The sequence below is a fragment of the Pelophylax lessonae genome (genome assembly GCF_965119305.1).
Source record: "Pelophylax lessonae genome assembly, chromosome: 6".
Taxonomy (NCBI): domain Eukaryota; kingdom Metazoa; phylum Chordata; class Amphibia; order Anura; family Ranidae; genus Pelophylax; species Pelophylax lessonae.
Window position 1 is genome coordinate 189,107,493 of NC_138773.1, and position 25,815 is coordinate 189,133,307.

Sequence of the window (25,815 nt, forward strand, 5' to 3'; positions counted from 1 at the left end):
GACTGCCCATTTATCAAATTTATTTAAGCACAACTATTTTTCTTTGTTAAATGCAATTAAGATAGATCTGCATAGGTGGTCTCCAATTTGCCATTCATGGCTGGGCAAAATAAATGTCATCAAGATGTACATACTACCTCATGTTTTGTTCCTCCTTCAAATTATTCCCATGGGGTTCCTATAGGTGTTTTCCTAATCTACAATCTCTCATCTCACATTATATATGGAAAGGCAGACATGCAAGAATTTCTCGAGATGTCTTATATAGAACTAAACAAATGGGTGGATTGGCATTGCCGCATTTTAAATTATATTAGTATGCAATTAGCTTAAAGCGTATTGCAGACTGGAAACAATCTAGCGATTCTAAACTCTGGGTGCAAATGGAATCAGCTTTTGCAGACAAAGACCTGTATGTAGTTCCATGGCTTCCATGTGCATGTAGGGGGCTGGCACCCTCAACATCCCCTATGCCCATATCCACTTTAGCCATATGGGATTTATTACATTCTCATTACTCCTGGAAGTACAATTCTCCATTAATGCCGCCTGGTCATATTTATTTTTTGCCAGGATCTATGGATTTAGGGTTTAGGTGCTGGTTTAGAGAATGTCAGCCCCAGTTACATTAAATTTTTGAGCATAATAAGTTAAAACCGTTACGATCACTTTGTGGAAACATTGAACCCACCATCATGGATTAATGGCGATATGCACAACTATCCCATTTCGTGCATAATTTGCCGCAGCCGCTACGTACACTGTCTGAACTGAAATATGTTGAAGCTATTATATGGTCCAAGATCCACCTTCCACATTGTATATCATTGTTTTACAAAGCTTTACTGTCCCTCCATGGCCCTCTATATCCTGGTTATATAGCCAGCTGGGAAAAAGATTTGCAATCAAGTATCACTGATGAAAAAAGATAATATTTTGCAGCTAGCCCATTTGTCCTCTATTTCATCTAAAATGGAGGAAGTAAATTACAAACTCCTTATCCCCTGGTATTATACTCCAAATAAATTACATGCAATACCCTCTGAAGCATCACCTTTGTGTTGGAGAGATTGTGGGGTCAGCGCAACGCATGGACACATTTGGTGGACTTGACCACCTATCCAGGGGTATTGGAAGGCGGTCAATGACACAATCTCCATCATACAAAAAGAATAATGAAATAAAGCCAGAACCTATGTTTTTTAATTGTTCAGCAGTGTCAATAGGCAGATATAGGAGCTCAATCACTCCATATTTACTGAACCAATCATAGTGGAAGTCCCACCACTAATCAGGTAAGAGAAAATTCAGAATAATCGCCACCAATTTATCTGCAGCATTTTACTTTTTTACAACTTCCAAAATGCACCAGTAAAAACACAAATTTTCAGAAATGTTCCTAATTGTACAACACCTGAAGTGCTAACTGAGGACACAAACCAGATCCACATAATCAGGAAAGTGTCTGAGGGTTTTGCACATATCTATTTTTAACTACACGGTTGTGAAATATGTTAAAGCCGAAGTTTAATGTGCTTATATTTTTCCTTTCCTAGTTCCTCTTTCTGATCAACATGCTAATTAAATTTTTGAAGCGTATCTTTTGAATGTAAAATCATATATTAATTTGCACACTTTATTTTAAAATGTTCTAGCCTACTCCAATTAATCTGAATGAATAAAGTTAAACTTACTTTGTGAAGATTTCCACTTATTTGCTTCCTGGAGTTCTGACATATATTCACTATGCCCTGCGAGTAGGCAATGCTGTGTCACATATTTCACAGACCCTGTCTTCTGAACTACAGAGGTGCTAAGAGGAGGAGCTTCAGAAGGTAGATTCAGTACAGGCAGCAAGGTACCATGGGAGACAGGAGAAACTGAAAATTATGCATGAATCAAAGATGTTGTGGAAAGAGATGGCCAGCAGACAGACAGAATTCATTAACATGAAAGGAGATTTTCTAAATAGACTTTTAATGGATTGCCAATCAAACCTATTATGTGCATTGCTATTACACTGCTGATTTTATAAAATAAAAGTGTAAGCTGTGACTATAGAGTTCCTTTAAAGAAACCATTCATTACATAACATATTTTAGACTCCGTAATGTCATCCCTGGATCTCTGTGCTTCTCTAATGCAATATAGATAGATCATGGCTGGTGAGAGGGACGAAGTGTCCATTCACACAAGTCCGACTTGTCAGGCGACTTGGTCAGCCTGACAAGTCACGCACTGTCGCGGTCCATTGACTGGTACAGGAGCCGTTCTAATAGGAGCGACACAAGTCGCTTCGACTTAGAAAAAGGGTCCTGTACTACTTCGGGGCAACCTGGAGCGACTGGCATAGACATTAATTTTATGAAGTCCGTGCAAGACGTTCCGAAATCGCGGTGCACGTGACTTCACAGGTCGCCCCCGAAGTCGTGCCACTGCAGTGTGAACTGGCACCAACAGAGAGCTTCTTAAAACATTGTGGTACCGTCTCAGTTCTCCTCTGAAGAACCAACATGCAAGAAGTGGATGTCAGTTTGGATGAGTGGAGTAACTAGGCAGGCCACTTTAGTACCACCAAGACGAGGTGCAAACCTACTTCAATAAACGAAAGGGGCAAGCCAGGGACAGCTATCCTGGGGAAGGACCACACTATGCTGGACATCTTCCAGCCAGGAAAAGAGGCGGTCTTTATAAGGTGGCCCTGGATGAGGGTGAACTCCCGGCATCTATGCGGGAGGCACTCATCGTGGTACTGCCCAAACCGGACAAAGACGGCTTACTGTGTGACTCATATCGACCTATTTCGCTGCTTAACAGTGATGTGAAGATTCTTGCAAAACTTTTGGCTACCCGCCTCGCTAAAGCTATAACTACCTTTATCCATCCCGATCAGAATGGGTTCATGCCTGGGAAGAGCACGTATGATAATATTCGCAGGCTCCATATACACCAATACACTGCAACTAAGGAGGCGAGGAGTGGCCTGGTGTTGTCTCTCGATATTCGGAAGGCCTTTGATACTGTGAGATGGGACTTCCTTTGGCAGGTTATGTCGAAGATGGGGTTTGGCCTCCAGTTTATCAGATGGGTGCGTCTGCTCGACTCACGGCCGCTAGCCAGAATTTGTACGAATAAGGACGTGTCTGCGACCTTTTCCCTCCACCGTGGTACTAGGCAGGGCTGCCCTCTGTCGCCACTACTGTTTGCCCTTGCCATTGAGCCGTTGGCTCTGGCGGTGCGAAAGACGGTGACGGTGGGTGGTATCCTTTGTGGTGGCCTGGAGGAGAAAATTTCGCTGTACGCGGATGATGCCCTCATATATCTGGATGGCACCGAGTCCTCCTTTGAAGCCTTGCTGGGAGTGGTGGAGGAGTTCGGCGGGGTGTCCGGCCTTAGAGTGGGATGGGATAAATCGGTGGCTTTTCCGCTTGGCCCACCCGCGGATTATAGTTTTTTGCAGCGTTTTGGCGTTTCCCTCTCTACAGCGTTTAAATACTTAGGGATACAGGTACACACGGATCTCCAGTTCTATAGCTCTTTGAATGTACAGCCTATTATCGCCCACATGGAGGTTCGGTTGCGTACATGGTCTTCGCTGCCACTGAATCTCATTGGCAGGATTAACATTTTTAAGATGATTTACTTACCTAAATTCCTTTATGTTTTTCGGGCTTCCCCAGTTTTTCTACCTAGGCGGTTGTTCAACAAAATTGACTCTGCCCTTACCTCCTTTTTTTGGCAGGGCTCCCGCCCTCGCATAGCCAGGTCCTCTCTCCAGGCCTCCAAATTCCAGGGGGGCCTGGCGTGTCCAGACCTTTAGAAGTACTTCATTGCGTCCCAGCTTACGTACTTGTATGATGGCCTTGGCGATTCTCCTGGTAACTCCTCCACCATTCTCGTATTGGCCATGCATGGCTCGCAGGCACAGGCTACGGATGCCCTACACAGATCTGTCCCTAGACGCTGCTCCCGTAACTCTCCTATGGAGGTAGGGTGGTTGGCCTGGCATGCTGGTAATAAGTTGTTAGTGGAGACGCCTGCTGTGTCTCCCAATGCCCCATTATGGGATAATCACAACTTCCCCGAGCTCTATGGTCATCCGGATTCGGGCTGGTGGTCTGGACTTGGGGTGACCCATGTCTCTCACGTCTTTCGGTCGTCTCATTTTGTTTCCTTCGATGACCTGAAGGCCCACCATGGTGTGAGCAACCGTTTTTTCTTTAAATACCTGTTATTACGCCACGCCGCCCGTGCGCAGTTTGCGGGGCTGACCCTGGAGCTCGGGGAATCCCCGATGGAGCTGTTATTGTCTATTGAAGGGATAAATAAAATGGTCACTACGTTTTATATGAGGCTGCAGGCGGCGGGTGCTGACCCGTTTAAAACGGCCATGGGCCGGTGGGTCTCGCTCTTGCCCGACCTGACAGAGGAGACATGGGAGGAGGCCACGGAGGTTTGTTTTCAGGATCTTATTAGTTCAAACAATAGGTTAATACAGTTTAAATTTATCCATCATCTGCATTATACACCCCAGAAGTTGGTCCGTATGGGGGTAGCCCCGGGAGCTGCTTGCCCTAGGTGCGGCTGTCCTGCTGCGGACTTGCTCCACATGTTCTGGTCCTGTCCCCATGTTAAAGGTTACTGGACATCTGTTTTTGCCTTTTTTACTAATAAACTGCACCTGTCGGTCCCTCTTACTCCTGAGGTAGGCCTGCTGGGTGTGTTGAATGACATTGTACATCGTGTACGCCCTAGGATCCTGCTCCGCATCTTACTGTTCTATGCCAGGAAACTTGTTTTGTTACATTGGAAGAGGGCTGAACCGCCTACCATACAGGAGTTCTATACTTTGGTGCGCAGTGATGTTCCGCTTTATAAGCTGATTTATAAGAGTAGAGGGTGTCCTAAAAAGTTCACTAATGTCTGGCAGCCCTGGCTTGATGTGGAAGACTCGTATTGGGCAGATGCCCCTTTGCCCTCCAGCTTATCTCTCGACTGAGTCTGAGTAGCCCCGGATGTCATGCGGTTTATATTTGTTTTATTACATGAGTTGTATGTTCTATACCCCCCCCCCCTTATCTTGGGGGGTGGGTACCTGGAGGTAGGGGACGGTGTGTGATTGTGGATGTGTGGGTGTGTATGGTGTGGTTAGTCTTGTTGGTGTGTTCCTTTCTCCTCCCCCCCCCCCCCCATCTCTGTGACAACCGGTTGGGAGTGTAGCCTCGCAGTTGCTTGGCCCTCCTGGCTCTTTGTGGTACGCATCCCATTTTTTCCCCTTCCCCCCCTTGATTTGGGCCGTTTGGCCCCTCTCTATTCCCCCCCCTTCCGTGGTGTTAGGTTAAGATGTCTTCTGATACCCTTGTGTAATATACATGCTTGCCTTACACTTGTTTTATGGGCAATGTTGCCCTTGTGTTTTCTTTTTGTTACTGTTATGCAAAAATTTAAATAAACACCTTTCAAAAAAAGGAAAAAAGAGGCGGTCACTGACTTTTTTTTTTTTTTTTTTATTTGGTCAAAAGGTTTTTATTTCACACAACAGCAAAACAATACACGTTTCTGTATTAAATATAGGTGTTATGGTCAAACTTGTAACATAGATACATCCAAGAAAATAGGAACAAAGTAAATAAAAAGAAAAAAATAGTGCAGAACATATGGGGCCAGTGCCTGATCAACTGTAACAAGATGACCACAATAGCTCTTTAGATACTTCAGAGTATTGTAATGAGAAGTAACATAACATAATAATAAACTAACCTTGCTGCAGTTTTTAATGCACATTGTGAGAAACTCCTAGAGTGCAATGAAATCAGAGTTACCAATTTCAGTACACGGGAAGAACTTCCATAACTGTTCAAGACAGGAGGTTAGGCTGGCGTTCAGCTTTAACTTCTTACAGTATATATTTACAGATGATTTAGTTGTGTTATACAGAATGTTATTGCCAAGTACAAGCAGACACTATTCCCCATTAACCATTGTGATAATGGCATGTCCTGGCACTAGACGTGCTTCTTAGAAAAGAAAGATGTAGCATGGCATTTTAAAAATACATGAGGACAAGTGAAAGGAGATCTTTCTGGATGGAAAAAGGTCAAACTCAGAATAGTAGGGCTGAATTTATTTGCAGCAACTTCAATTGTATAAAAGAATTGTCTTTTTACAGCTATTAAAAAACTATGTGTCATGAAATGAAAAGGAAAGGATAACTGACTCCTAATGTACTTAATACACACAACTCTAAGTTGCTTAGAGAGACAAAAAATTGTACTATTATAAGTATTTATAATTTTTATAGCACCAACTGTTTGCACATGACCTGCAAATAAAACCATACGCTTCTAAAAAATAAATGAAATAAATCAATGTTCTAGAAAGGGAGTCAGCAACCTGTAGATCGTGATCTACCAGTAGATCGCAGCCAGGTGACTGGTAGATTGCAGTCGGGGCTTGCTGACCCACCCTCCCAGAGCATCAGAGTGCAATGCGGAGGGACTACTTGTAAAGTTGGAGCTGTAGTAGGGAGCAAGAGCCACATAAGCCAATGCCTCCGCTGCAGTGCTGGCTCCTGTCCCATGCAGAGTGATACCAACTGAACTCCATCTTCTATCCCAGCTACTGGTCGACAGTGTGGTGCAAGCAGCAGGAAAGAAGCGATCTTAAGGTCAGTGTGAAGCAATACACTGGGCATAATAGTATAAGGTTGTTTTCATGCTGATGTGCTGTGGTATACCCACACTACGGCTGCAGTGCAGTGCATCTGCGACTTTCCTGGGCTAGCTGTGTTTAGCCATAGACTTCTGCTATATCCTGTGGGTTTGGTGCACTTTTTGAAAGAGCACCAAAACTCCAGATTGTGATATGTTGCCTCCTCACCACCTGGTTTAAACCCATGATTGCTGTGCAATGCAATTAGAGTTTTAAATCTGGTGTTGGAGGCAACACTAGGCAACACTGTGCCCGGTGATGTTTGACTTCTCTCATGTTGTTCAGGTAGATCTCCACCGCTATAAAAAGGTTGCCTACCCCTGTTCTATAATATGTGTTTTGTTTACCCAGACCACAACAATTTAGCTCCCTTCAATTTCCCCAACCTTCCAAATCCCTGCCCAGTGTCTCCATGTCTTGACTGAGCATTCAGCCAATTGCAGAGAACCAGCACAAGGCATTTTGGAAGTCCAAGTCTCATTTTGAAGTGCTCCAGTACATGTAAAATAACTGGATTTCTTACTCCTAACCAAGTGAAACAGTAGGGAAAAGGGTAAGAGATGAAAGGCATGAAAGAAAAGTACATAAATGCATAACCTGAAATGACTGGAAACTGCCAAGTACCAATTAGGTGGAATATCTTAAGTGAAACCAATGCTGCCAAGCCTCCCGGCTTCTGTGTATATCAAAGCTTAGTGTCTGGCTAGCTCATCCTTCAACCACTTTCATAAAATATGGCACCTGGACAAATTGATTTATTGCAATAGATTTTATGAAGGATGGGTTAAGGCAGACTGCACCTTTGTTTTGTACTTATCAATGCAGGGCTTTTAGAGGTTTGCTATGTTCCAGAATATAGAAACCTTTTTAAGTGAGCAACATAAATGTTTACAATAGCTCTGTGCCATGAAAATTAATTTACGATATAGAGAGAGGGAAACAGTTGTATAGAGATTGCTCTTTAGAATAGTTCAGGTTCTAAAGTAAAATTCCATTTTGTGAAGTTACCACTGCAAACTATTTCATGTAATGCAGGAGATTGAGGGCTGTGCACAGCGTTTCTTTTGCCAGGTTCAAACTCATAGTATGAAGTAGGATTTCGTTCATTGTATAAAATATTTTTTGTAAGAGATATGCTTTAAACAGACCTATCAGCAATAGTTTCAAGGTACTTTGCATTAACTAGTACATTGGTGATAATGCAAAAAGGGTTGCATTTGCTGGAGATTTTCAGACCAAATTGCTGGTCCACTCTGCACCAAATTGTTGGCATTAAGAATGTGTATGTGCAAATCAGTAAAAATGTCTATAGAGAAAGATGCCAAATATTCCATACAATTAATGCCTCCATGGTCCGCCAAAAACAGAAGATACCTAAAACTGTAGCTGCTGACTTTTAATAAACAGACACCCACCGGTCATAGGATCCAGCGCTATCCTCATATGGCCAGTTTCTTCACCGGTGGAAGCATACTAACTGTGGCCAGCCGCCTGTGACACCTTGCTCCTCACTGCACATGTGCAAGTCGTGTTATCTGAATGGTCTTGCAGCTTCCTGGGACCTGTACCATGTCCCACAAGACTGCAGGGGAAGGAGGAGGGGGCAGAGTAAAACCTCCCCTTTTAGGTGAAGTACCGCTTTAAAGTAATAACCATTGCAAGAAAAGGCGATATGTCAAGCTGGAAGTTACTGAAATCTCTATTCTATGCTCCTAATTTTTTATCTGGGACATACAATGTATAGCATGAATTAGTAAATCCCTTTTGAAAAGTAAGATTTTAATCAATATGTCAATGAACACAAGAACAATTTTCAAAATGTTGACGAAACTGAGTTTTATAAAACATTTGTTTAGCTCATTACATGAAAGTAAGGTTAATACTATAACTTTGATTACAAAAATCTTCACTTTTACATAAATTCGTTGGTGCAAAAATGAATACACCCCACAACAAAAACGACTTCATCTAGTATTTTGCATGACCTCCATGATTTGTAAGGACATCACCAAGTCTTCTAGGCACAGAATGAAAAAGTTGCAACATTTATCTCTTTCTATTTTTCAAGAAGGATCTCTTTTAAAGCCTGGATGCTGGATGGAGTGATGCTCAACTTAAATTCCCCATAGGTGTTTAATTGGATTCAGATCAGGAGACATACTTGGCCAATGATCACTTTCACCCTGTTCTTCTTCAAGATGCAACAGTGGCCTTAGATGTGTGTTTTGGATCATTGTCATGTTGGAAACATGCATGACAACCAAGGGCACGGCGTGATGGTAGCATCTTCTCTTTCAATATAGAGCAGCACATCTGTGAATTCATGATACCATCAATGCAGCCCCACAGGAGGACACTGCCACCACCATTTATTTTACTGCTCATGGGCTTTCAGAAAATATATGGTTTGGGAGGTCTTTTACAAACTCTGAAAGCAGTAAGGGAAAAATAAAAAAGCAAAGAAAAAATTGACAAAATGGCCTAGCCATCGGAGTTTAAAAGAAGAGCGCAGGGTCTTGACTAAATACTTTTTTGCCCAACTGTATATGCTATATTATTTTTGTTTTAGGTTTCCAAAAAAGTAGAATTACCCTTTAACAGTTGTTAGATAGATGTGGTGGCTGCATTGGTTCTTTTTTCAGGTTCCTACTAGAAATCCAGTATCCTTGTATTTTCTTTGTACCGAGCTGATATCTCAAATAAGGGTATCAGCTGTGAACTACAAAACACTCCCTTATATGCAATGAAGATCAAGAAAGGAGGAGGTGTTCTGTAGTCCTAACACACTTCCTGATAATGATGCTCCTCCATAGATACAGTACAGTAAGTATTAGGGCTAGAATTACCAGGTGAAAAAATAGGGAAAAAAATAAAAATAATGCAGCCACCACATCTAAGGACTGGTAAGCTGCAATATATTGCATTTTTGTTCCTGGGTTTCAAAAAAAGTGTTATTCATACAAGTGCATAATGCTGGGTGGCCCTTAAATCTGTTCTAAGGAATTTTCTTTCCCCTAAAATAACCAAAAGGTTACATTTACCTGCTCTTTGCAATGGTATTGCACAGAGCGGCCCCAAACCTCCTCTTTTGGGGTTCCCCCGCTGGCGCTCTCCTCTCCTTCTCTTCTGTCTGCCACCACAGCAAGCCATTTGCTATGGGGGTAGACATGGGGGCTTGACTCCAAACTGGGGTGTGTGCATCTATTACTACAACACATGGTGTGTCGTGGCTTGGCCATGCCCCCCCCACCCATTGAATTAGACTGACAGCAGTAGGAGCCAATGGCTCTTATTGCTGTCTATCAGTCCCAGTGTGAAGGAGAGGAGAGAAGACTGCAACTGGGCACAGAACTGGATTGATCAAGGAGTGAGGTAACGGTTTAGAGGGAGGGGGGCACAACAAGTCCTAAAATGTTTTTACCTTCTTAATGCAGCCAATGAATTAAGGTAAAAAATGTTTTAGCTTTAGAACTTTAAATAACAAAACCCACTGCATATTTGGGTATGATAAATCTGATCTAAATAGGCCACCAATACGAAGAGGTTTTAGCCTGCAGAAGTCCGAACTAAATAGACCTCTAATAGAAGCAGGTTTAGTGCGTGCATGCAATTCCAGCTAAAGGCTGCCAGAGATGGCTCGAATTTTGGCAGTTTCCTGCTGAATCGGCTAAAATTCAAACCGTGGGAGGCCCCCGTGGGCTGAAAGAGAGAATCTATACGTGGCAATTGGAAAGCACCAGGAGGAGCCTTGAAACCTAGTATGGTCTTTTATGAAAATGTAGATCAGCCAAGAGGTTCCTGTTAATAGTCACATGATCTATGTCATTGCAGACTGCACCTTGGCTTTTACAAAGTTTTCATCATTGGTTTAAAAGTCCATAAACACAAAAAATCCAAGATTGCCAAGTTATCAGAGTGTTATAAAGACACACGCAGAGAGCGAAGGTTTGGAAATATACTACATATCAGATACAATCTGTTCTCAACTAGGCCGAAATCAATTATTTTTCACCTGCCGGTCACCTATATAAATAGCTTCTTGTGTTGCTGTCTGGAAGAGCTACAGGGAATTAGACAGTGATCCATGGCTTCAAAGAAAGAAAGTAAAATATAAAGCAATATTTGCGGTATATATGTATGATGCACGGCTAAGCAATTCTTAGGTCTAAACTGTGCAACTAATTGATACACATGTGGCTCAAAATACTTTCTACAGCCTTCTAAAAGATTATAAATTTGTGTGCACATGTGAAAGTAAATATTTAAATATTATTTACATATCTCTATGGAAAGGGACTGTACTATTTGTACTCCTGCCTAGATGAGAAACAATCTGGATTTGTTATAATGAGACCTACAATTATATGATTTGGCCTAGACGCAGTCTGTATGTATTTTATTTGAATACTTTTGAATTTTTACCCAAATCAAAGTCAAACATTCTGAAATTTTTGATAAATGGTTGTTTCATAAGAAAAATATTATCTTTCTTACACAAAGGAGTGAAAGCCATCCAGAACACACAGTGTGCTTGGTTTTCTGCCAATATCCCCAATACCTTTTGTCTGCCTCTGAAATCCAATCCTAAAAATATGTCTGCTAGCTGTCACTTGGGATGAGTCCAGGGTTTAGAGAGCCATTGCTCGAACAGCTCTACTTGAAACAAACTCCTGGAATGAAAAGGGGATACCAAGGATGTGGACTTCTTTCATTTATTGTTATCCAAAGGTCAAAAATAGTTGTGCAGACCACAATTAGAAAAGTGCTGTTATAAGACAACATATTTAGAGATAAAGGTTCATTTAGGGGAGGTATTGGTCTCTAAGGACTCTGTCACACGGGCTGACCAATCGGGTCCACCTGTCAGTTTTTTTAGGCGGACCATCCATAGCCCTCTATGGAGTGTCTGATGTAAACGTTTACACCCGCTGACATCTGATCGTATCCGCTAAAAACAGACAGATGGGGGATCCATTCCCCATCTGTCTGGTGGATCTGATTGGATGACAGTAGGATGTAAACTGACAGGCAGTCCGTGTATATCCGACTGCCTATAGAGGAAAGCGGGCTGTGTCCTGTCATCCGCCTACTCAGCAGGGATCAGCAGACAGATTCCCCGCTGAGCAGGTGGATCCATTGTTGGAGTCTGACAGTGAGAAAGGGGGAATAATTATAAGTCTGTAATAAAACGGCTCTGTCTGTGGGGTAACCAGTTTGCTTCCGCTTCACATACTGTCAAAGCACATTAGAAAATAAGTGGCAATGATGGCAATATGGACTATGAAGACAACTCTTTTAGACAGTAATATGACTGCACCCTACTTTACCAGTCAGTTGCTTGGCAAATAAGCAGTCATCTCTCTTTAATAAAAAGCAACTGTCATCATCATCAATAATGTCCTTCCCATTCCCAACATGTATTTTGCAGATTGTATCCTCTGTGTATGGGATGGCTGTAGTGCCTTAATTTCATGTTTTCATTTATTTACATTGCGCATAATTATGCATTACAAAAATACAGAAAACCTATTCTAAGACATTCAGTATGTATGGTTCAGTCTTACCTGAATTGCAAGGAAATCAGTTTTTTAGAGAGAGCAGTGGCAGGGGGTGGGCTTCATGCCTGGAATGCATTTGGGGTCTTTGTACGGGATCCTTGGATCTCTGTGAAAACAGGTTAAGAAATCATTACATCTCTCAAGTTACATGGTTTAGTAGCTATAATCTGAAATGTACATCCAAAATGTTTTTTTTCACTTTGGGATACAGTTTTATAATGTTAGAACTGGCGTCAGTTTTTTTATGGCTGTATGTATCCATGCTGGGGAGAACATTTTTTTGTCCTGGTGGCCATTGTCAAGTGAAGATAAATCCAACATTTTACAGTTGTCACCAGAACAAAGGTGAGGCACGTTGCAAAAACGGAATTTTTGTAAAATCGTACCTGTAAAATTCCTTTCTCTGAGTCCTCCGACAGTCGCCGCCATCTTCATATTCGTCACAATGGGGTATTAGACTTTGCTCCGTAGGAGTAGCTAGGCAACAGAATATGTTAATATTAAAGCTTTTAACATATCCCACCCCCAGGGGGTGGTCCCCTCAGTCAATACCCTCCTACTTCCTGTATCCATACCTCAGTTTTAGTGGAATAGCAGTAGAGTATACAACCAAACCCCAAAGAGGGGCGGGGGCGGCGACTGTCGGAGGACTTTACAGGTAAGATTTTACAAAAATTCAGTTTTCTCTTACGTCCTCCGACAGTCGCCGCCATCTTCATATTCGTCACAATGGGGACGTCCCAAAGCAGTGCAAACATGAGGGGTGGGAAACGCAGCCGCGCCTAAGGCAACACAGTCTCCACAGCAAAGAAAAGAACCTTACCAAAGGAAGGAAACCAGCTGGGCAACATGAGAAAAAACTTGCACAACAGGAGCAATAACCCAGGAAAAAAACAAATAATCCTAGGGACAAAAACATATCCCAAACCGCCAAGGAGCCCAAAACAAGGGGCTCTAAGGAACCGCCGCACTAAGAACCTTGCGGCCAAAGGAAGCATCTGCCGATGCCTGAACATCCACTCTGTAGAATTTTGTGAAGGTGTGCACGGTCGACCAAGTCGCCGCCTTACACACCTGGGCCACAGAAGCCCCATGACGACAGGCCCAAGATGTACTCAGAGATCTGGTAGAGTGCGCCTTCACAGGCACAGGGGGAACTTTCCCCTTCAAAGCATAGGCCTGTTCAATGGTCTGTCTGATCCATTTGGCGATGGTAGAAGCCGACGCCGCCATGCCCTTCCGAGGACCCTCCGGAAGGACAAACAAGGAATCCGACTTGCGAAAGGATTCAGTCGATTTCAGGTAAACCCTAATCGCCCGAACAACATCCAAGGAGTGCAACTCCACCTCCTTCGGATGTTTAGGCTTCGCACAGAGCGAAGGCAAGACAATGTCCTCATTGAGGTGAAATTCCGAAACCCTCTTCGGAAGAAAAGAAGGTTTAGGTCGCAAGACCACCTTGTCCAAGTGAATGATCAGATACGGAGACTTGCAGGACAAAGCTGCCAGCTCCGACACTCTGCGAGCCGAAGTGATCGCCACCAAAAAGGCGACCTTCTTGGACAACATAGACAACGAGATCTTCCTGATCTGTTCAAAAGGAGCATGTTGTAACACGGACAGAACAAGATTCAAGTCCCAAGGGGGCAGAGGTTCCCTCCTAGGAGGGACCAGATGTCGCACCCCTTGAACAAAAGTGCTAACCAAGGAGTTAGATGCCACAGGACGTTGAAAAAGAACGGCCAGCGCAGACACCTTACCCTTGATCGTAGCCAGCGCCAAACGCTGGTCAACACCCGTTTGAAGGAAGGACAACACCTAGACACCGAGTATGTGTGAGGTGAAAACCCCCTGGACTAGCACCAGGCAAAATAGGCCTTCCAAGTACGGTAATAGACCTTCCCCGAAGAAGACTTCCTCGCGTTGATCAAAGTGTGAATGACCTCAGGGGAGAGACCCCTGTTCTTCAGGACCTCGGTTTCAACAGCCAGGCCGTTAAAGCCAGCGACTGTAAAGCAGGATGGAATATCGGCCCTTGAGACAGGAGATCTTTCCGAAGGGGTAGACGCCACAGGGCGTCGACCGCCAGATTCACGAGGTCTGCGTACCAGGACCGGCGAGGCCAGTCCGGTGCCACAAGAATCACCGCGTTTGGTTCCGAGGTCAACCTGCGAAGGAACCTGGACAGCAATTGAATCGGAGGGAACGCATACATCAGTCGGTACTGATGCCACGGAGCTACCAACGCGTCTGCCCGAGGATCGCGCGTCCTTGCCACGAACCGTTTCACCTTGTTGTTCAGACGAGACGCGAACAGGTCCACCTCCGGAAGACCCCACTTCGCGCACAACATCTGGAAGACATCCGGGTGGAGGGACCATTCCCCCTGGTCCAGGGTCTGGCGGCTCAGATAATCCGCCTGCCAGTTCTCCACCCCCGGAATGTGAACCGCAGATATTGCCGGGACGTGTGTCTCGGCCCAAGACAGAATTTCGGCCACTTCCCGAGCCGCTCGAGCAATCCTGGTGCCCCCTTGGTGATTGATGTAAGCCACCGCCGTGGCATTGTCCGTCTGCACCCGAACCGGACAGCCCTGCAGCCTGTCCGTCCAACGTCGAAGGCAGAGATTTATCGCTCGCAATTCCTGAATGTTGATCGGAAGGGAGGATTCCTCCTCCGACCAAGTACCCTGGGCGGACAGAACGCCCAGAACACCACCCCAGCCCGACAGGCTGGCATCCGTGGTGATCACCATCCATGAAAGAGGACGAAAAGACTTGCCCCCCGACACCGACGGGGACTGAAGCCACCACAGAAGATCCCTTCTGGTGCGATGACTCAACGAAATCTGGAGATCCAGAGATTGCGGCCGCCCGTCCCAGCTGGACAGGATCTCCGCTTGGAGACCCCGCGTGTGAAACTGGGCGAAAGGAATCGCCTCGAAAGCCGAGACCATCAATCCCAGACACCGCATGCACGTCCGGAGGGACGAACACGGAGCGTCCCTGAGGGACCTGAATTCTTCCTGAAGAGTCCTGAGTTTGTCGTCCGGAAGGAAGACCTTCGCCTGGACCGAGTCCAGGATCATTCCCAGGTAGGGAAGACGAATCGACGGACACAGCGTCGACTTTGGAAAATTTATCGTCCAACCAAACTCCTGCAGAGTCTGCATCGTGACGCACAGGGCCTCCACCAGACCCTGGCTGGTCGCAGACCGAACCAGAATTTGGTCCAGATACCCCAGGACAGAGATGCCCTGGGCTCTCAACAAAGCCAGAATCGGTGCAAGCACCTTGGTGAAAACCCGTGGAGCCGAAGCGAGACCAAAAGGTAACGCCACGAATTGGTAGTGATCCTCCGCAATGGCGAATCGAAGGTACCTCTGGTGACCCTCGAAAATCGGGATGTGAAGGTACGCATCCTTCAAGTCGATGGAGGCCATGAATTCCCCTGGAACCAGGGCAGCCACCACCGACCGCAGAGATTCCATGCGGAACTTGCGAACCCGCACAAAGCGGTTCAGAACCTTCAAGTCCAGAATTGGACGTACCTTGCCCTCCTTCCTGGGCACGGTGAACAGATTGGAATAAAACCCCCGAAATCTGTCCCGATGAGGCACCGGAACCACCACTCCCTGAGCCCGCAGGTCCCGCACCGCTAGGTGCAGATCCCGCAAACGCTCCGGAGACAGTTGAAGATTTGAGGGAAAAAATCTGCTCTCCGGCCGAGAGAGAAACTCGATCTTGTAGCCAGACCGAACGATTTCCTGAACCCACCTGTCCCGAACACGGGCCAGCCAGGGTTGAAGAAAACCGAGCAAGCGTCCCCCCACCCCAGAACTGGGTGAGGTCGCCCCTTCAGGCCGCATTGTTATGGGCAGCGGGTCCGGACTGGCCGGACTTCTGCTTACCTGACCACGGCTTCTTTTGGGAGCCTTGACCCTTAAATGGCTTGCCCTTATAGTGCGACCGAAAGGCACGAAAGGACCCCTGAGAGGGCCGAAAGGAAGCATGCTTCTTACCAGGAGCCGCCTTAACCTTGTGGGATTGGGGCAAGAGCGTGCTCTTACCACCCATGATCCCCTTTATCAGTGTATCCAAGGAGTCGCCAAAAAGGCGAGATCCATCATAGGGCAGATTGGCTAAGGTCTTGCGCGAAGATTGGTCCACAGACCAACACTTCAACCAAACCAGGCGGCGAGACAGTACCGCCACACTGTGTACACGTGCAGCCAACGGTACTATATCCAAGTCCGCATCACACAAATACATGACACCCTGATGGATTTGATCCACCATATCCAATGTTGCTGGTGAGGCAGAATCAGCCACCAGGACGCGTCTAAGCACCTGCGTCCAACTCGCGACAGCCTGGGCTGCCATAAGTGAAGCAAATAGAGCTTTTAGCATAGAACCCGTAATAGAATAAGTATGACGGGCAAGAGACTCCAGCCTCCTGTCCGTGGCATCCCGGAACACCGGGGCATCCTCTGCAGGAATCGCAGTGGACTTATTCAAAACCGCTATCGCGTGATCCACCGGGGGCGGTACACACCAACGCTCATCAGTAGAGGGCGTGAAAGGATAACGCAGCTTGAACCTACTTGGCACAGCAAAAGGCTTGCGTAAATTGTGCCATTGTTCCTTAACAGCGCGCTGAAAATCATCAGTGCAGGGAAAGACCTGTGATGTCTTGCGTCTTTTCTGCGTCCCATAAGCTGCCAGGGCAGCAGGAGGACATGGCTCATCCTGTAATCGCAGTGTTTGTTTGATAGAAGCAACCAATTCATCCATGAGTGCAAGCTCTTCAGACGAGCCAGGAGGAGAATTATCAACCCCTTCAACCTCAGCCTCCACCTCGGACCCCACAAGATCCAGGGAGGAACGGGACCCTGATAAGGAGACCCCAGCCATAGCAGCCCCATCACCGTCACCCTCTGAATCAGAGGAAATTGAAACTCTGGGCCGTTTAGTGGATTGAGCAGCCACAAGCATTTGCACCTGAGCAGCAAGGTTAGCCACATCCCTCCCTGGGGGGAAACAGCAGTCCCCTGGCCTCCCACCAATGTGGTAGGAAGTTTGCTTTCCTGAGAATCCATGCCCCAAAGTATGTGGAAGAATAAAGGGTTAACTGCCCCTTTAAAAAGCGCGGCGAGCGCAGCCCACCGTACACACACACCAGCACAAGCCGACCCCCACAGGGAAAAAGTACAACTCAGGCAAGGATACAGGGATAGGGAGGTAAAAACCTGGAGACCCCGCTGCTGCTGCTGCCTCGATCGGTGCGCCCAGGGAAAAGGAAGTGATGTCACGCAGGGAGCTCTATTAAAGCCTATGGAAGGCTACAAGAAAATGGCCGCCTGCAGTGCTACCATGCGGCCGGAGCGAGCGCCGCCAAAATGGCGGCATTTGGCGCCGAAACGCCACTCCTCCACCACAGCGAAACCGCCAAAAACACATGCAGCAAATAAAAATAATGGCGGACCGCCGCAGCAGTCGCCGCAATGTGCATAACACGATACAATCATGCCCCTCAGCACACAGCCTGTCACACAGTGAGACACAGCACATAAAACTGACACAGAACAGTGCAGCATAGCCCCCCTCCTTGCAGCCCACAGAATGCAGCCAGCAGACAGGGAGTCCAACAGTGTGACCAGAGGCAGGGTTACACAGTCCCAGACTGACACCCCCCAAACAGACAGGTCCCCACACAGATACACTTACCTCCTAAATGGCGTGGGGAACCTGCACAGGCGAACAAGCCACTGCACATGTGACAGGGAGAGTCGCATCCAGGACGCAGAAGAACTGGGGTTGAGAAACCGCACAGCGTCCAGTGAGGTAGCCACCTCACCATAGCATCCCTGCACCGAACAGGGATGGGTCGTTCAGAATGCCAGGAGAAGTACCTGACTGAACGCTCGATGGCAGGCTGGGAAGCCACTGACCCACAACCTGCGACCAGGGGGATCAGCCCGAGACCCAGCCCGCATGATCCTCTTCATCAGAAGACCTAACTAATGCTGACAAAAGTAACAGCTAAGTAAAGAAAGAGAAAAAAACTCAAATAAAATCAAAAAAGAAGAGAAAGGCTGAGACAAAATGCCCCAGCATAGAGACATCCAGCTACTCCTGACAAGCTAGACATTGAAACTGAGGTATGGATACAGGAAGTAGGAGGGTACTGACTGAGGGGACCACCCCCTGGGGGTGGGATATGTTAAAAGCTTTAATATTAACATATTCTGTTGCCTAGCTACTCCTACGGAGCAAAGTCTAACACCCCATTGTGACGAATATGAAGATGGCGGCGACTGTCGGAGGACGTAAGAGAAACATTTTTTACCTTAATAAAGGAAATAAAACAAACACTTTAAGGCCCTGTAATGCAGTCCAGGAATGTGACTGGAGCCTGAAGGCCTGACTGTAATAGACTGCAAAAACATAACCTCTCTAAATTTAAAACCAGGAATTCACTTATAGTTAAAACCATAAAAAAAGAAAACTGTGACAGGTTACAGAAGAAACTGCTAAATTGGGTTTATTGTTAAAGTATTTTTAGATGTAATTTAACTACTTAGCACAGATAATGGCATCAGATTGGTAGTGCTGAAACAATGCTGCGTTTGATGATAAAGGAATAATATATACCCAGAGTATACTGAACTATTCTGAAATGAAAATTCAAGAAATCTGGCAATGTTCCATACAGAAAACAATTACCGTATGTATGTTTTATATACTCTAGGTGTGAGCTGAACAGTATACCACTACAATTAGCTTAATTGAATATCGTAAGAGGATCAATGCGCTACCCAGAGGGGTTTGATAGGAATGAATCAATTCCAAAATCAAATAAAATTAAAATAAAACTTAAAGAAAAAGCTGCCAATCTTAATCGGTGTCCCCACCGTGAATTGATATGTGTATGATGTAAAAAATCAGCGCTGATTCAAAATGATAAATAAAATGTGATAAACACTGTGACAATAACGATGTCCACCACCATGGATGGTGCTCTATGCAATTGAGCACTGATGCAAAAGGATCAAAATATTCAAAGTGAAATCAACACTCAATAAAAAACTGTAAAACTATGAACCTATCCACATGAAATCTTCGGTGAATAACTGTGAAAAGACTGTGCATAAATAAAGTCCTCTATTAAATGAATAGAATTAATAAATGGTGATAATCAATACAATTGTTGATGAATGATAATATAAATCTGTGATAAAAAATTGATAAAAAAACGTATGTGTGAAAATGAATTTCTAAAAAGTTCCACAATGTCCAATAAGCACAATCACATATGAATAAAGTAGATTCTTCAAAAAGAAAATCTTTTGATAAAGATTCCTTGATAAAGTCATGTGCGTAGTGACGCAACGCGTCGGGAAGAGCCGGGTGACGTCACTTCCGTGTTCACGGCCGTAACCGGAAGTTCTACAGTGTATCGCTTTCAGCATTCGCTTTGCTCGTTTGTTGCTGTTTATTTGTAAGTGTATCTGAATTTCTAATTAAACTGGTTTTTGAAGTTACTGCACCATGAGCGTCTCATTTTATACCCTATGAGGCTTGGAGTGAGCATATTGTGCAGCTGAGGACCTGTATTGCACTAGGAGATCGATGTACTGCGAACATCAGTGATTACATTCCCGCAAGAGAGGAGAGAGGTCGGAAGCCCATCTTGAAGGAAAGCAATCGGCTTTTTGGGATTACACACATGTGCAGATAGTGTGTGTTGGAGGTAAGCGGCCACTACACACTTTGGTGTTGGAGATTGGATCGATATCCAGATTATTTATGCTATAGTCCACGATTGGTTGATCTTTTTGAAGATTTTCTTTTTGAAGAATTTACTTTATTCATATGTGATTGTGTTTATTGGACATTGTGGAACTTTTTAGAAATTCATTTTCACACATGTTTTTTTTATCAATTTTTTTTATCACAGATTTATATTATCATTCATCAACAATTGTATTGATTATCGCCATTTATTATCGAGTGTATTGATCATCGTCTTTGGGATTGCACGACATTTTTTTGAATTGACACACTATTCAGTTAATAGAGGACTTTATTTATGCACAGTCTTTTCACAGTTATTCACCGAAGATTTCATGTGGATAGGTTCATAGTTTTACAGTTTTTTAGTGTTGATTTCACTTTGAATATTTTGATCCTTTTGCATCAGTGCTCAATTGCATAGAGCACCATTCACGGTGGTGGACATCGTTATTGTCACAGTGTTTATCACATTTTATTTATCATTTTGAATCTGCGCCGATTTTTTACATCAATTAGCTTAATTAACTTAAACCACTTAACAGAATACAAAGCCAATCATCATCACCTGATCCTGACAAAGTCCACAAGATTGGACAAAAAGATGTCTAGAGTACCTAAAACTTCAGTTGATTTGTTTGGTTAGCAGCATATTGTTTCTAAGGTTAGGGCAGTGTCTGCAGTACGTACAGACATTTGGGTTTTCAGCACACAATTGTATAGGTCCATTTGCTTGGCGAATGAGTTTTTACTATAATTGGACTGAAATGTTATTATTAGTGCCATAACGAGGAACTTAAGGCTTTTGTCATTACAATAAAACAATGTTTAAAAGCATATTCACATTTCTTTTATATCTTTAATTACCGAAAAATAATCCAAAAAGTTATGGCACATAAATGGGGAATGACGGTTCTAAATTTAGAGACCTCCAAGCAAGAAAGGAAGAGAAAAAAAAAAAAGAACGCTTTATATACTTGGAAACAAAAAGTCAACTGTACATTTAAAAAGAAAGGATGTGGGTGTATAATAAAGTGCATAGGCATAGCTCCCAATAGTCCCCGATTTAGGGGACTGTCCCTGATTTGGAACAAAGTCCCTCTGTCCTCATTTGTTCCTCATTTTGGTTTGATTTATATAGTTGTATATAAAATGCACTTTTTATCTTTCAAAAAGTATTTCCCACTGCTAATCCTTTCATCCAATTTCTGCATTTAGAAATTTCAAAAGCCGCATAAAGAAATAGTAGTGGTTAAAAAAAAAAAAAAAAAGCACTTCTGGGTTTAAATGAATCGTTTATTTAAATATAACGCTCCTTTAAGGGGGCGTGTCCTATGCCTACATACTTTTAGTAATAGGTGTCCCTCGTTTCCATCTCAAAAAGTTGGGAGGTATGCACCCAGATCCCACATCTAATACTGCCCATCTACTGGATGCTACAGGTGTAGATGGTGGACAGAGGTATTTAACCACTTGCCGACCGCCGCACGACTATTTACGTCGGCGGTCAGCCCCTCACAGGCAGAGCGACGTAGGGCTACGTCGCTAGCCTGTGAGGGTCTAGCGAGGGAGCGAGTGCGCGCCGCCGGAGGCGCGCTTCCGATCCGTCACCAACCCCCCGCGCGTGTGACCGGCGGACCCGATGTCCGCCGGTCACTCGCGATCGCCGGGTGGAGAGGGAGAAAGGCAGGCAGCTAATGTAAACAAGCCGTCTGTCATTCTCCCCTGTGTAGGAATGGTGATCATACGGTTCTACTATGTAGGACCGATGATCACTCTTCCTACACCTCAAGCCACAGCCAATCACAGTTAGAATCACGCCCCTAGGGACACACATAACCCCTCCCTCTCAAAAAAGTTAACCCCTTCACTGCCAGTGTAATTTTACAGTAACAGTGCATATATATAGCACTGATTACTGTAGTAATGTCACTGGTAACCCCAAAAATGTCAGTCAAGGGTCCGATCTGTCCGCCGCAATGTCGCAAAAAAAAAAAAAAAGAAAGAAATCGCAGATCGCCGCCATTACGCGTTAAAAAAAAAAACAACAAAAATGACAAAAATCTTTCCCTTTGTTAGTAAACGCGATAACTTTTGCGTAAACCAATCAAAATACGATTTTTTTTACCAAACATATGTAGCATAAAACACATTGGACGAAAATGTTAAAAAATTTTGATTTTTACATTTTTTTGGGGGGAATTTCATATAAAAAAATGTGAAAAATATTGTTATTTTTGCAAAATTGACGCTCTTTTTTTGTTTATAGCGCATAATCAAAAAAAAAAAAATCGCACAGGTGATCAAATACCACCAAAAGAAAGCTCTGTTTGTGGGAAAAAAGGATGTCAAATTTGTTTAGGTACAGCGTCGCACGACCGTGCAATTGTCCGTTAAAGTCACGCAGTGCAGAATCGCAAAATAGGCCCTGATCAGGAAGGGGGTAAAATCTTCCAGGGCTTAAGTGGTTAATCATTAGCCTCAGAGTGTGGCCTTCTAGTTACAGATGGGGAGGGTCCTTACTGGGTGGTAACCAGTTCACATAGCCGGCCGCCAGCAGCTATAACTCCAGGTCTAGGAGAATTGTGATTCTGGGAGTGTAGCCCTCAGGATGTTTCTCTCTAGGAAATACTGAAAAATGTTGTTTGCTATCTGAATATTGGAAATAAAGCGGTTGACTACTAAAGCTGTGCGGTTGACTACTAAAGCAATAATGCACTAGCTTGCTATAGTGAAGATAATGCTATTCGCTCTCTGGTCAAAATTGTGATAGCTAAGACATTTTTTTTTTTTTTTCGTTTTAGACCCATACAAGATTCTGTCACCTCTGGCAGCAGCATATTATTCTTTACACTAACCTACTGAGTCACTTCACAAACCAGAAATATGTTGCGTCTTCGCTGCTTTCTCACTAATGATTGAGTTTAGTATCACCTCAGGCAGCAATAAAGCAACTCCACTGTGATAATGCAATTTTAATTTCAGTGGTTCTGTTAAGTGTCACTGGTGACAGATTTACCCATACTGCAAGTCTAAGAAGATCCATGCCACAGAAGGCACCAAAAATATGGTAAATAAAACGTAACGGGCTAGTAAACTGAATCTTAAAGCAGAACTAAACCCAGCTCAAGTCATGTTGTGAACAATAACGACCAGTTGCTTATTCTCTCACCCAAACTGTCCAGCCATAACTGATCACATGTGCAGCACCATGGCAACTGTGGATCAAACAGAGGCTAAAATGGCTGCAAAAGGAGATGAAGTTTTAATTCTGCTTTAAGAATATCAGTGCTATACTTAAAAGACCTTAATCCTCAACAAAATGTGTTTCTTTCCTACCGGGATTTTGTTTAACCACTTGCCAACCGGGCCATAGCCAAATGACGACTACAGCGCGGTCGGCTTATTCTGAGAAGGCATACAATGAAGTCCTCCCAGAATCCAGCTTCCCGCGTGCCCCCTGGGGCATGCAGACGTAAGTGTCCCTGCTCACCGGGTCCCGTATCACGGATCGTGGTAAAGGGCCAATGACAGCGGCCCCTTACCACATGATCACTCCGTCAGTTGTCAACAAACCACGTCAGGTTCTCTCCTCCCACGCTGTACACAGCGATCGGTACAGCGTGCGAGAAGAGGAGGGAGGCTGCAGCACTGCTCATCCCCGGCCTCCTTCATGCCTCAGTTATGCCCATCCGTGCCTCAATCATGCCAATCCGTGCCTCAATCATGCCCATCCATGCCAAATCCATGCAACATCCATGCTCATCCGTGCCACGTCAGTGCTCATCCGTCTGGCTTGTTAGTGTCTCAAGAAATGAGATAGGCCGTCAGTACATCAGGTGTGATCCATTTTCAATGATTGGCACCATAGCTTGTAGACTCTATAACCTTCACAAAGACCAAATAATATATATCTATTTGGGTTATTTCTACCAAAGATATGTAGCAGTATAACTTTTGACCAAAATGTATGAAGAAAAATGATTAAATTTGCAAAATTTTAAAACAGAAACAAAGAAAAATGGATTTTTGTAAAATCTTACCGTAAAATCCTTTTCTCTTAGCTCATCGACAGACGTAGTCCTCGGTGATACACCACCTTCGGGTTATGTTACCTCCGCAGGAGCAGGACTAGACAGGAAATTAAAAAGCTCTGGCCACACCCTAGGGGCAGTCCCAGAGGGTATATCCTCTCTCTCTCTGCCTCAGCAAATCAGTTATGTGAAAAAGCAGTGCTTAGAGAATTTAACCCAACCCAACTCCAAAACAGAGGGGCGGGGACTACGTCTGTCGATGAGCTAAGAGAAAAGGATTTTACGGTAAGATTTTACAAAAATCAATTTTTCTCTAGCGCTCATCGACAGACGTAGTCCTCGGTGATACACCACCTTCGGGACGTCCCAGAGCAGTATCACAACTGAGGGGTGGGAAAATGGAAATCAAATCCCAATCTAGAAGGCCCAACCGGTGCCAACTAGAAGTTTACAATGCTCATCCTTAATGATGAGACTCAACAAAAAAGGAGAAAACAATTTTTTTTTTTTTTTTTTTCAAACAGAAAAAAACCCTCGAGGTAGACCACCGGTCTCCTCAAATTGCGGCCTGCAAAACCTTGCGGCCAAATGAGGCATCCGCCGATGCCATCACATCAATTTTATAGAATTTTGTAAAGGTATGTACCGACGACCAGGTGGCCGCCTTACATACCTGGACCACTGACGCTTGATGGCGAAAGGCCCAGGAAGTACTGAGCGCTCGAGTGGAGTGCGCCCTAACAGGGAACGGAGGACTCTGACCCTTAATAGAATAAGCCTGTACCACCGTTTGTCTAATCCATTTGGCAATGGTCGCGGCAGATGCAGGCAAACCCTTTCTGGGGCCATCCGTGATCACAAAAAGTGAATCCGTCTTACGGAATGATTCCGTAGCTTTCAGGTATACCCTGATTGCCCGAACCACATCTAAGGAATGCAACGCATGTTCCCGATGATGCTTGGGCTGAGGACACAAGGAAGGTAGTACAATATCTTCATTCAGATGAAAATCTGAAACCACCTTGGGAAGAAAAGATGGCTTAGGATGAAGTACTACCTTATCCCTATGAATCACTAGGTATGGTGACTGGCATGATAATGCAGCCAGTTCTGACACCCTGCGAGCAGAAGTAATAGCCACCAAGAAGGCCACCTTCTGGGATAGAGTAAGCAAGGGAATCTCCCTGGTGTTTTCAAAAGGAGGTTTCTGTAGAACCGACAAAACCAAATTAAGATCCCAGGGCGGTAAGGGAGCGCGGACTGGAGGAGCCAGGTGCCGCACCCCCTGGATGAAATTCCGCACCAAGGATTTGGTAGCTAAAGGCTTCTGAAAGAAGATTGCTAATGCTGAAACTTGACCCTTGATGGTGCTCAAGGCTAGCTTCTGCTCAACCCCTTGTTGCAAAAAAGCCAATATTCGAGTCACCGAATAGGTACGTGGAGGAAATCCTAAAGATTCGCACCACGCAATATAAGTCTTCCATGTGTGATAATAGACTTTGCTGGAAGTCGCTTTCCTTGCTTTAATAAGGGTAGGAATGACTGAAGTAGACAAACCTCTGTCCTTCAGTACTTGGGTCTCAATGGCCAGGCCATTAAAACCAGCGACTGTAAAGCACGAAGGTAAATTGGTCCTTGAGACCACAGACACTCCCTGAGACGAAGTTCCCACGGAACGTCTGCGACTAACATGTCCAAGTCGGCCAGGCCGGCTTGAGG

The 25,815-nt window shown here is 44.6% G+C and overlaps 1 protein-coding gene across 2 annotated transcripts in view; it reads right to left on the reverse strand.

The window, feature by feature from the left end:
- Positions 1-25,815, reverse strand: part of HYCC2 (hyccin PI4KA lipid kinase complex subunit 2) — a 176,060-nt gene that overhangs the window by 70,253 nt on the left and 79,992 nt on the right. For both annotated transcript variants that reach the window (XM_082262154.1, XM_082262153.1), the window contains exon 2: positions 12,276-12,375. The gene's annotated coding sequence lies outside the window, so the exon portion shown is untranslated. The remainder of the gene's footprint in view (positions 1-12,275; positions 12,376-25,815) is intronic.